Genomic DNA, 13,904 nt, shown 5'->3' with positions numbered 1-13,904 from the left:
AGGTAATAGTATAGCTCAAAAGAAAATAACAACAAACATAAAACAAACGAGTAAATAAATAAAGCAAGCAATACAATATTACTACTTCATAAATTTACCCAAAATTCTCAAACTTCTCAAAACACGATTTTGATTATGCAAAAATTAAAACCTTTTCGAACTGATTCTAATGTGTTTTAATAGCATCCCTTTAGTGTTGAAAATTAACATGCATTTTAATTTAAATGCCTGAGCAATTAATTAAAATCTAAAAACAATTCTTGGAAACTCATTACCCGGGTAAAATTAAGAAAACAATTTTCATACTCATAGTTGAAATTAAATTACATGCACATGCTTAAACTTTGACCATAGCTCTGATACCATTTGTTGGAATCGATCTAGGATTAAGAATAATTTATCTCTTCTTGCAAGCGGCGGAATATAAAAAATTCTTTAAAACATGTAAAACGATTTTACCTCATAGACAAAGTGCATGAGCATATAATTTAATATAAAAAACTATAAAGAGTTTTTACTCGGTACCAACCTTGTTAGAAGCTTGAACGTTGAGAAGCCTTTGGAAAGGTTGAAACGCCCACTTGACTTGTCTCCTTCGCGTCTTCTTGAATCCGAGTAACCACGATAGTTTCTACCACTAGAGTCTTTAAGTTTATCAAGGATTTAGTGTGTGTGCACTATTAAACACAATGACTCAAGAACTAGTCTTAGAGACAAAGAGCTAATACCAAACACTAGGTCTAATGAGGACCTAGGTGCCCGATTTGTATCTGCCCGAACCTCGCCCCTTGGAACCTAAGTACGGGCAGGAAGACGCCCGGCCTACCCCGAAGACACGATCGCGCGAGCAGCTCTTAGAGCTCATGAAACCTCACTCTGATGACCAGAGTGCACCACCGCGCCTCTTTCGACCTGTCCACTTTGCCCATGGGCACCCCCATTTATCGGAGCCGATTCATCCATGTGCTCCCCACTACGATCTGAGCCCAGCACGACTAAATCTCTCTCTACGTCCCCCTTCCTCGGCACTGGCCGACACCATTGGCGTATGGGAATGGGAGGCTGCAGACGCAGGAACCACGACATCCACCGGTGGAGGTAGGGGAAGATCACTCTTAGCCGAAATGGTCGCGGGAGGGGACGTAGCTGGCTCTCGACCAGCTTGTCTAGCGGCTTAAAGTTCATGTTTGGTATAGGACCTCCACGAATGGCTAAATCAGAAGGTTTTTTGGTAACAAATCAAAGAACAGAAATTGCCACTCGAGGAAAAATGGAGGACACATACCTTCTTCTCTGAAAATAATGTTTTTGTCCCACACCCGAAAGAAGAAATTGCTGGTTTGTGAAACTAGGCCACGTAGTTCTCTGCCCCTGAAAGGATTATATCCTCCGCTTGAAGGTATCGGTAATATTTTCCGGAAAAAAGGATTCTTTGAAGAAAACAATATGCCTATGATCAGTAGAAAATACCCAAAGAAAATGAACAATCATCGTTACCATGAAGAAGAGACCAAGTCCCCCTAACCGGTTGAGACAAGGGTCCACAAGAAAATTTGTCAATTTTAAAGAAAAAGAAATCTATATCCAACTCTAAATCTTTTCCGAGCAATCTTGTTATGACAGTCATCCCCGACCTAGCAACGCAATAAAAGGTTCCGGGGGTCCAAGTATTTCTCCTAAGAGTCAAAGCACGGAGAAGTTTCACTTAGATAGAAAAAAAAGATGATACAGAGAGAAAAGTTATGTATTATGATACAAAAATTCTCACAATTTACGAAAGGATATAGAATTTAAAATATCATATTGATGACTTAGAAACACTTTGTACGAGGATATTACGGTAATTTGTATAGTCAACTTAAAAACACTTTTTCCAAAAGCTAAGAATCCTAACTTTTCCATCTCATGTACAAAATCTAAAATCGCTTTTGAAGTTTTTTTGTAAAAACAGTTTTGCCAGACACCAGATAAGCAGTTTAGTTTTTTCTAAAAATAAAAAGAGGGCATTTTAATCGCAACCAAACGCAGCCATGGTCACGCGAGAAGTAAGCGTGAGTCGAGGGCATTTTTACGAAGACGCTGTTCTTGCCGTGGACTTGATCACCATTGATGATAAAGCCAAGCCCACAGTCCTTAAGTCTCTCTTATTTGACTTGGATGCCACTATACACACTCGTGATGTCACTATCGATGGTATTTTTCCGATGTAAGTCTATCTTTTATTTTATTTTATTTTTTTATAATTATTTTGCGTTGCATACCATGGGAGATGGGACAACGAATACTGATTTTCATTTGTTTTTTTACAGGTCAACACCATCTGGGTAGGAAATCGATTTCATGTCATTGTAATCATGTGTAGACCACCACAGTGTGATTCTCCCTTCTGGTTATGGCTGTAGAGAGTTTTGTTTGATGAAATATCTTTGGTTAAGTGTGCGTTTGTTGCATACATGTTACGGTCATCGTGATATGTTTTGTTCTCTTCATCAAATTAACTTTTGAAATTTGAATACATGGTAACGCTATATTAAAGTGCTGGTGCATTTTTTACCTTTGATTTGGAATGACCTGTTACTTCTATGATCAGCTTCATGTCCTCGATTTCAACCACATTTAGTTTGATACGTTCTGGTTGGTTATGCACACATTATGAGCAGGGAAACACTAGGTAAAACTAGGGGATGGCATTTTTACCCGAAACCCGTTAGCCCGTCCGTTACCCGGTCTTAACGGGTCGGGTAATACCCGTTCAAAATGAGTTAACGGGCTAACGGGTATTACCCGTTAGTATTTTAGCGGGTACGGGTCGGGTAGCGAAAATGTTAAACCCGCCCCGTTAACCCGCTAATCCGTCCGTTAATTATTTTTATGGAAAAAAACTAGATATTTTTTTTTAAGAAAACATTAGATTACATCATTATGAGTAGGTTGTTGTTTTGATTCTTATTAAAAATTATTTTTTTTTATTTTTTTAAACGGGTTAACGGGTTAGCGGGTGCTCAATTTTGACACCCGTCACCCGGCGGGTATACCTGTTACCCGCCCCGTTGGGGAAACCGGGTTAACGGATACGGGTTAACGGGTATTTTAATAGGCGGGTACGGGTACCGGTATTGGTGTACCCGCTAAAACCCGTACCCGTTGCACCTTCAACTTGGTCCCGTGGGCTGAATTATTTAGAGAGGGCTCTTTCGTAAGTTTAGACCTGCTTATTAATAAAACTCATCTTTCAGCCAATCACAAGTCTAAGCTTCCTCAGCGATGAGAGATTAGGTTTGGGAAAGACTAAACACTCTAATATCATGGTTATTGGGTTGTACCATCTTTTCAAGGTAATATTATATAGTAATACTTTTAATCTGGTTTTGGTAAACACTAAGCATCCTAAGTTCAGGGTTATTGGACTCTAATCTGTTCAAGGTTATTGGACTCTACCATCTGTTCAAGGTAATATAGTAATACTAAAACGTACAAATGACAAATGATTTTTTTTTTTTAAAGAAACATCAGGACTTTTATTGGAGAACTCGGCAAAGCCGAAAAGTAATACAAAAACCAAAAACCCCAAACAAAAGCAAAAACAGACCAACAAGCCGTGGCTCGACCTAGCCGGCACCAAAACAATAACAAACCCCTACGCAGAGAGGGTTACAAAGCACTGGCCCAATCCCAACCCAAAACTTCTAAAGAAAAAGGCTTTAAAATCATTACAGGACAAAAAAAGCCACAAGGCGATGAAGTGGTTGATATTGTCAGTCAAACTGTTCAGATTCCAAACTCCATCATTGAAGGTCAGCTTATTCCTCGTATTCCATAAACACCATAGACCCATCAGCACTCCGTTCTTCGTTGCCAAAATCCACTTATAACTTCGCCCATGCGAATCATGAGCCAGCAACAGCTCCTCGATAGAGACGGGCCAAGAAACGGGATCCAACTTGTGAAACAGCCAACGCCAAACTTCAGTAGCTACACAACACCCGAGGAAGAGATGTTCAACATCCTCACTCGCTTCGAGAGATAAGGAACATATGTTCGGCATAAGCGAGGTGTGGGGGTTAAGCTTTTGGATGCAATCGGCCGTGTTCACTCTCTTAAGAGCCACCAGCCGGCCAAAAATTTGGACCTTGCTCGGAACTGGAGATTTTCACACAGCCTCGAAAAAGGGAACATGGACTGAAGAGGCAGCGAGAGAGAGATCAACGGTCATCGACTTAACTGAAAACTCAGCCTCGTCACCAAGCCACACACGACGGTCTTCAATTCACTCACAAAGTTTAAGCGAATCCACCACCCCCATCAAATCAACAGCTTCGATCGACTCCTTGTTTGTCAAGTTTATGGGAAAGTGAAGATCCCAATCCACCTGACCTGGAGAAACTAGAGAGGTAGACGTGAACCTGTTTAAGAGGGAGCTGCAACGAGCATAATCTAGCCAGACTCGGAAACCGCTCCTAGAAGCAAATATTTCCAGACCATATATCCTCCCAAAAGCACACCACTAACCGGTCGAAAACATTCCACGAACATCGGCAAAGGAAATCCTATCGGCAAACGATATTGACCGCCACGGGCTGCGAAACGTACGATCAACCGAGTCTCCCGGGTCCCACCCATTTTGATGAAGCCCGTAAATAGATCTGATAACCTTATGCCACATAGCATCTTCTTTGAGAGGGACATGCCACAACCACTTGGCAAGAAGGACGGTGTTCCTGTCCAAAAGATTCCCAAAACCCAAACCACCTTTATCTTTAGGTAAGCTCGAAAACAGCCATCCTCATACCCTACCCAGAAGAATCTCTTTATAACCTTCTCGATGTCATCGGCGACTCCCACCTCCATTTTAAAGATGGACATAAAATAAGTCGGATGCGCAGAGAGAACTGTTGGGAATTATGCATCCCTATAACCGTGCGGAATATAATAAATTGCAACTAGCTAATTATTATACGATTATAAATAAGATTAGATTTGCTAATTGAATTAAATAAGCATGAGAGCAATATTTTCAGCAACTGATAAGTGGCCGTGGTTTAAGAGAACATATAGATTTGGGCTTAGGTACTGATTCTTCAATCTAGTTCTTCAAGATCGCGGTCTGAGCTCCAACCACTCGATTCTTCAAGCTTTAGCTCCGATATGATCTCCGATAATGATTCTGAATCTTAGGGAACGATGATAGGACTCTTCGTTGTTTGGATCTCCAAGTATGATACCGTAATCTTCCTAAACGTAATCTCCGGATGGAATAAGAAGAAAGTGTGGGCTCACTGGTTATCTCACTACGACTACTGATTTAGGAATTCTGGTCGTTACTTGTTTATGGGATTCGAATAACGAATTCCGAGGGAGGGAGGAGAGGAGAAAAAAATTAGACCCACTCAAGTTTGTGATGGACAAATTTTTCCTCTTTCTTGGTGTATTTTTTGTGTTCTCCATAACTTCTATTTATAGTGGTAGAACGGAGATATTCTTGGTAGTTTTCAGAATATATAATTCTCTTATATTTACTTCTTTAAAGTAGTTAAGCATCAACCATTGAATATTGACTACATATCCTACTTTTTCTCTCATCCATAAGATCAAAATCCAAGATATTATATTTTCCTTTTAAACTAGAAATATATTTAAATGAGAATAAAATGCAATATCTTATTTCCTTTTTAAATACAGAGATAATATCTTTCCATATATTCTCTCTTTTATTTAAATAATTAAAGAGTAAATATTGGGTATATTTTCCCAAATTAGGCGTCCACATATATAATTACTGGGCCTAGGAATTCAAATTTTACAGTATTCACAAGGTCTAACTTAAAATTCAATTAGTTATTTACTTGATCCAACAATAAATAATTAATTCTACAATAAATAAGCAGATAGAATAATTTATGAATGAATGTTGCTAATCATATTACAACTGTGAGATTGTAATAATAATAAATATTATTACTCGAGAGTTCTTATCCATCTTTACCATAGCCGAATCGGGGACTATCGACCTAGTAACAGAAGCTCATACAAATCCGATTAAAAAGACGAAACAGTCATTTCTCTTTTTCAATCGTTTCTTCAATCTTGTTGATACTCCAAAAAATAATCAAAAACTCCACTCTTCTTTTTACTAGAATTATATTTTACTCATCATAAGAGTGTCCACTGATATAGTCAGTACGTGATCAGAATCCTCCAGTTTCAACTCGTATCGAAAAAGATCAATTTTTCGCATATGAGCTCTAAGCATCATTATTTCCCCAACAAAAGATTCTTTCGTATGTTACTTACAACAAAAGTGCGTGCAATCAATCGGTTATGGAATCAAACCTTAGGTGAGTGAACATTGACTTTCTTTCAGGAAGGCTCGATTCCGTTTATGTGAATCATCTTATGCTCATATCATATCCCGAACTCCCAAGACATAAGTATCCCGGCGTCTCAGTAACCTTTAACGAATGAGTCAAAGAGTTTGGTAATATGACCTAGAGGTCCATGATAACTTCATAATTTAGATGTAGTCTCATTGTGACCAACATAGCGACCCTGGTTAGTTTGTCGTAACGGTACTTCAACGACAAATCAACAACCAAATTTTGTCCAGGCCGTACACTTACCAAAAGTGAAGAATGCTCCCACCAAATGATCAACTTTCACTTGTGTTCCACATATATGATTTTAGATACAACTTTCTAGGCATGTATCAATCATCAACCACGTTTTAGCTCACCGCCCGGAACTTAGATGCCCAACATGTAATTTAATTTAATACGGAGGCTATGGATGATAATTGTTATATAGATTTTAATTTAGAAAACAACCCACTGATCATAAATGCTAATAAAGTAAACTTCTTATTGAATTCAGTAATCATTCATTTTTTATTTATTATCTTCAGTGGGCAATATTCTCAACCATCTCCCACTTTGACCAGAGAAGATAAGGTAATATCCTTAGGCCATTTAATGTTTAGCCATCATACAACAGACGACCTAGATGTCTGACCAAGATTGAGATTTCTGCTTATGTCGTTTCCGAGCACTCAACAATCACGAAGAAAACAAAGAGAAAAATGTGTTTGATTTGATTTTATTATGTGGATCTCAAATAAACGTCGTAACATAAACGAAAGCAAGCATAACAAGCTTTATTAATTTCGTAAAAAGATTATAGAGCAAGCTCGTCTATTTTGAAACAAGTAACGAACTCAAGATTACAAAGTCATGCAATACGAACTAAAAAGGGTCTATCGTGCGTAAAAATAACATGCTTATTCTCTTGTGAGAAGAGAATAATTCTACCCTAACGATGTGCGAGATCTTTGGTGACACGTGTGATGATTTCATTCTTCGCTATCTTGATGAATGCCACGTCGTCTTATAACTTGGATAGGTTTGAAAGAAATTGTCAATCTTCCTGGTATGTAGGCGCGAATATCTCTTACTTCGACTTCGTCACGCCTTGATGGTTGAATTGTTCGGAATTCGTGGGATAATTCAAAATAAAATCCGAATATATCCTTCACAGATTATTAATTGTTATTAATTATTTAAATAATTAATATTGGCAATTAATTAAATAAATCTTTATTGAAGATAACAATTCGGGCTTTTGATGAGATTGGGCTGGACACCCCAATTACACATTTTAAAGAATGTCGAACTCTGCCTCTACAATTAGCCCCCGATGTATATAATATTTGAAGAAAATTATATATGCCATTTTTAGCGGTATTTTGGGTGGGAATTCAATATTTTTGAATATTAAATTTTTGTATCTGCATCATACGTGTCTCCTCGAAAATGAGCCACACACATAACTTGCATCAAATCGGTTACATCAATTAATTTCTTTTTATTAAATCTATTCAAGTTTCAAACGCAATGATGCAATTTTTTCGGGAAGTGGGTTTTAACCACTCACTATAAAAGAAATCGAAGGGTCATTTAAAAAGATTACTCCATGTTGTCGGCCCGTCTCGAGCCAACAGGATTAAAAGGACCCTATGAGCACGCACCGTCACCGGGCCGGACGCCCCAGGCATCACAATGGGAAGTCCCAGATCGGCCGACCGCCCAACGCTCGGCTACTCGGCCAATCGGCCGTCCAGACAACAGTCCGCATCCGGGCAGCAGCTCGGCCGGCCATCCAGCAGACGCTCGGCCAGTCGGCCATCCGGACAGCAGCTCACCCGACCATCCAGCAGCTCTCTTGGCCATCCAGTAGGTGCTCGGCTAGTCGACCATCCGGGCAGCAGCTCGCCCGGCCATCCAGCAGGCGCTCGGCCATCCGGGTAGCAGGAGCTCGGCCATCCGGGTAGCAGGCGCTCGGCCATCCGGGCGGCACCACGCTCGGCCATCCAGCAGGCGCTCGGCCACTCGGCGCCCGGACCACTCGGCCATTCGACGCACGGGTCACTCGGCCAACGGCAGATCGGCCACTCGGCCATTCAGCCAACGGCCGACCGACTACTCAGCCGTCCAACCTCCAAGGCATCCCCAAGCTCTATAAATATCGAGCTCGGCCCTAACCAAAAGGTAACCGAAAATCTCCTCGTGCTTGAGTACCCGAAACGTTGTTGAAGCCTTAGCTGACTCGTTTAACTCAACGCGAGCGACGATCCTCTAAACACCTCTACACTCCACCTCAATTCTCCTAGTGTTGAGCGTCGGAGAGGTAAACAGAGGCGCCCCCTCTGTTTCCCCCTTGTAGTTCACGTGTTCTCTCTTGTTTCAGGTTTTCCGACGAACGCTTTCGATGTCCAAAGCTAAGACACGACTTGGGATACCAAGTCTGACACACTCAAGCCCAAACGCGACTACTCAGTCCGGCCTTGGGTCGAACCGTTTGAGGCTTCTCAATCATTGTCCGAAAACGAGCGACAACATTTTGGCGCTAGAAGGAGGGGACTCCCGACTTTAGCAGCTCGTTCTTCCCTCCACTACATTTCATTCCGCACACACTTTTCAAGATTGCCATCCAGAGATGAGCAAACGGGTCGCCTGCAGCGGAGGCCGTGACCTTCCTCCTCCCGTCGGTGATGGCGAGAGCCTCGTCGAGTAGGCAAACCAAAGATTAGCTGAGTTGTTAGCAAGACCCGGCGTGAATAGGGATCTTATCTCGCGCCTCCTGGGCCGCGAAGGTGAGGGTGAAGATTCACAAGATCACGACTATATCGAAGACGATGCGGTCGAAACATTCGAGACGGGTCAGTCGTTCACCCGATCGTCGATCGCTCACGGCCACGAGGGGGCGCGCCCTCACTCAAGAGGGTACCCTGGAGCGTCCGTGTCTAGAAGCCAAGATTCAAGCAAATTCCACGAGCGTGCAGTCTCGAGATCTTGAGAGGGATGCTCTAGATTCACCGTGCACGTCCGACCTTCTCGAGGAGAAGATGTCGCAGACAGCCGAGACGTTCGTTGAGGACGACGTCCGGACAATCTTCCCACGCCGAGAGTCGTGGGTACCGTGAATGGGAATCTAAGAGATCCCCTCACATCCCGAAGGGAACCTCAAGAGGAAGACCTGAGGGAGAGGCTCAACAATCATCGTGGGACCACCGGGGGAGTCACCATGGGACGCAACCCGCCTAACGTTGTCGACAAAGTGTCCAACGAGAGGCGTGTTGTCACACCCACGGCCCCGGCCCTCGGGCCCACCAATGATTTGGACATGATAACGATGATCCAAAGCCTTCAAAACCAGATCCTCGAGATACGAGAGTTGGGGGCAGGCGCTTATGGGCCGCACAACAGGGTGAAGACATCCTATTCGCCATTCACCGCCCAAGTCCTCACACGACCCTCCAGCGGGAACTTCAAGTTACCCACGATCCCTCCATTCGACGGGTGGTCCGACTCCAACTTTCACATACAATATTACGAGACGTGGATGCTGATGCAGGGGCAACCCGACGCCACCCTCTGCCAGGCCTTCAGCTTGACCCTCACTGGCTCGAGCTTCGAATGGTTTTAAAGTCTCAGGCTAGGCAGCATCGCGTCCTTCCAAATGCTGAGAGAGGCGTTCCTAGCCAGAGTCACCACGCTCGTGGCACAAAAGAAGCCAAAGTCCTTCTTATGGACTATAAGGTGGGAGAGTGGCGAAACCTTGCGCGAGTACCTCGCTAGGTTCACAAAGGAATCACATAAAGTTGAGGGCTTCGACGACAAGGACGCCATCACTGCTATAACTGAAGGGGACAAGACGAGTGACTTCCTAAAGTCTATCGTGGGGAAAGCCCCGAGGGACATGGCTGAGCTAATGGCGAGAGCCAGAACCTACATGGGAATTGAAGACTGCCTTGAAGGGTGAAAGGGTGGCGATTATAGCAGCTGTCGTCGAGACGAGCGAAGCGACGACCGCCCCGAGTCACGAAACAAAAGGAACAAAGTTAGCCCGGCCCCTAACAGACGCCCTCCCCCGAGGTCGCGATAGCCCCTCGTCCACCTATACTTCCATAGTCTTGCCGACTTGATCGGCGAAAATTCGGTTTACCAATCGTTGGTAAGTAGCTCCCGCATTCTTAAGGCCAAAAGGCATGACCTTGTAGCAATAGAGGCCTCGATCAGTGACGAATGTTGTCTTTATCTGATTTGGCTTGTGCATTCATATGTGGTTGTATCCCGATTAGGCGTCCATGAAACTTCATAGCTCATGTCCGGCGTCGATCAATTGTTCGATGCGCGGGAGTGGAAAGCAATTGGGCAGGCTTTGTTAAGATCTTTGTAGTCTATACAGATGCGCCACTTCCCATTAGGCTTTTTAACCATGACCACGTTGGCCACCCACTTGGGGTACTTGGCTTCTCGTATGAAGCCAGCGGAGAGAAGTTTTTCAACTTCTTCGTTTATTGCTAGGTATCATTTGGGATTGAACGCGCGTCTAGCTTGTACTTTTTCGGCAATACTTTTGTCGTCGTTCAACCGGTGCACAATCACATTGGGGTCTATTCCAGGCATGTCTGCATGAGTCCACGCAAAGACATCCTTGAACTCCCGAATGAAGGATGCAAGTTGAGTTTCGATGGCAAGAGGGAGTTGTGCACCGATCTTCACAACCTGGTCAGGTTTGGCTTCGTCGAGAAAGATCAAAGTGAGATCATCGGGGGTATCAACCTTCAACCTCTCGATCTCATCACGGGGAGCTAGCTCCCCCAATTGTCGTGCGTCTTTTTTATCACACAAGTAGTCGTCTTCCAGCTGGTAGATCGTGTTAACCCTTTTTTCAGCGGGCTTGCCATCCACACCTTGGACGTAGCCTATCCTCGCTTGGGTTTGATCACCAGCCATGACGCCAATTCCCTCATCGGTGGGAAATTTTCACCAGTAGGTGATATGTGGATGTGATGGCCCTTAGTCTGTTGAGCGTGGGTCGCCCAATGATAACATTGTCGGGAAACTCCTGGTCAACCACAAGGAAGGGGACCATGTGAACGACTTCAATACCTCCGACAGTTCCGAAGGTGAGCGGCAAATCGAAGATTCCTTCGATCATGACCTTTTCTCCTGTGAACCCAAACAAAGATGTCTGGATTAGGACGGGGCAGAGCCCCTCGAGCTTCATGCGCTCTAGGGTGGTCTTTAAAGATTATATCGGTTGTGCTGCCGTTATCGATAAGGCACTTCTATATTGACACTTCCACAAAACGATCTCACTTTTTCAACCAAATTGCTCCATCCATCATATCTAAGGTTCTGAAGGAGTGACTTAGTTGTTGCGTTTAAAATATCTTGAGATTGAATCTGCAAAGCATGCTAGTGATCTCTAAAATTTCTCTCATCAGATGCATAATGAAGACAAAGTAATAAGAAGTCATTGTCTCGTAAGCTAAACCTGCTTCACCATGGTTATGAGTATTTCCATCATCAATGATGTTTAATAACACTTCACATATTGCACTAAACATTTTAATTATACTAGAAATTGATTTAAAGTGAGAAGTCCAACGCGTATCACCCGGCCTTTGCAAAGAACCTATCTGGTTAAGGTCTTTCCCACTTTCAAGCTCTTCAATATTAAGCAAGTAGGCAATATTTGAGGCATGAGCATCTTTAAGTTGATCGTTACGCTTACATGATGCACTCACAATATTGACAATAAAAGTAAGCTTAGTAAAGAAAAAACTCACATGATAAACTTCTTTGGACGTCGCAACTAGTGATAATTACAGACGATGAGCAAAACAATGAACATAATAAGCATACGGGCATTGATTTGATACTAAGGCTTGCAAACCATTCCATTCTCCACACATGTTACTTGCACCATCATAACCTTGCCCGCGTATAGATTGCACATCAAGACCATAACGAGTGAGCATCGAGAAAATACCATCTTTCAAAGTCAATGCTTTAGTATCTTTGACATGAAGTAAACCAAAAAAGCGCTCTTTTATGCAACCATCCTTGTCAGCAAATATAAATACAAGTGACATTTGCTCCTTTTAGATTCATCTCTAGCTTCGTCCACAATTATACAATACTTCGCACAACCAATCTCTTCCCGGATATACTTCTTTGCTTTACTTGCCAAGACATGTAATATATGCTTTTGTATCTTCGGTGATGTATACGACGCGTTTCATGGAGCTTTATCCAAAATGTTTGCTACATCATCATTTAAAGCTGCAGAATATCTCAACAATTCTAAAAAGTTTCTGCGATGTCTTGATGTGCTAGACTCATCATGGCCCTCTAAATGCGCATGCCTGGTATGCAAGCCATTTAGCTACTTCAATGGAGGTTTTAAGACGAAGTCTATTATCTATTATATCTTGTGATATAAAATTCTTGAACCGGTTTGGAATATGAGCAGACTGATTCAAGAGATCTGACAAGGCATGTTGTGCCTTTTGATGAGGAGAATTATGATCCTTTCCAACATGTGCCACCAATGAACAATTTTTCCCTCCCACTTTACTCCACGTCCGAAACCCATTAACAGTGAATGCATTGGATCCTGATGGTCCATCTTCTTTATGAAATAAGAAGCATAGTAGACAAAATATCGCATCTATTGCAGGAGAATATTCCAACCATGATGAGAAGCGTGTAAACATAGATGACTAAAAACTTCGAGAATGTTTTTCACCTGATTTTGGATACATAGAAAGTATAGGCTAATATGGTCCATGCTTAATATTAGCTCTTCGAATTTCGTCACGCTTATCAAATGGATACTTCCATATTTGTGATCGTAAACCTGGATCACGTTCTAATTTATCGACACCAAATTCAACAACAACTTCAACTCTTTGCAATTTTGAAGCATGATCCTCATAATGTAATTGACTATCTGAAGATGAAGATTCAATATTTTTTCTTTTGAAGAATGAATGAATTGTGGGTGTTTTCATCTGAAAAAAATATAATAAATTAAAAAAAATAAATGAAGTTGTTTCCGCATGGTTGTCAATTGCAGGTGCTCTGATTTGCGGCACGAAGTGGCAGAGAGGTAGAGCGCAGAAGTGAACAGTAGAGAGAGAGGAAGAATAGAGTTTTTTTTAAATTTAAATAGGGAACATTAACGGAAGCCCCAGTTTTTTTGGTTATAATTATTTTTTTTATTTATATTTATAATTAAAATATTATTATTTTCTGGAAAAGTGGAGGTGGTCCGGGCCACCCCCGTAGCCTACGTGGGTCCGCCCCTGCCTAACTCAATCATGTCTGTCGACTCGTTAAGGCCCTATATGGGCTCAAACAGTCACCACATGCGTGGTACGAGAAGTTACATGCTTATCTTCACACTGTGGGCTTTACAAATAGTAGAAATGACACGTCCCTCTTATACTACAACTCGATAGGTGTGTACCTTTTTCTACTTGTCTACGTGGATGATATTTTCATAACTGTGAATGAACCCTCTGAAATAAGGCGTGTGATTGGTGACTTGAATGCCAAATT

At 42.3% G+C, this 13,904-nt stretch overlaps 1 long non-coding RNA gene across 1 annotated transcript; it reads left to right on the top strand.

The window, feature by feature from the left end:
* Positions 1-2,070: 2,070 nt before the first annotated feature.
* Positions 2,071-2,506, top strand: LOC149385209 (uncharacterized). Its single transcript, XR_016301151.1, has 2 exons — positions 2,071-2,206; positions 2,310-2,506. It is a non-coding gene; the product is annotated as an uncharacterized LOC149385209 (long non-coding RNA).
* Positions 2,507-13,904: the final 11,398 nt, after the last annotated feature.

This window comes from Urtica dioica, chromosome 9 (assembly GCF_054948205.1).
Source record: "Urtica dioica subsp. dioica isolate 48M chromosome 9, U.dioica_male_clone48M_v1_H2, whole genome shotgun sequence".
NCBI classification, from domain to species: domain Eukaryota; kingdom Viridiplantae; phylum Streptophyta; class Magnoliopsida; order Rosales; family Urticaceae; genus Urtica; species Urtica dioica.
This window is presented reverse-complemented; position numbering and strand designations above follow the sequence as displayed.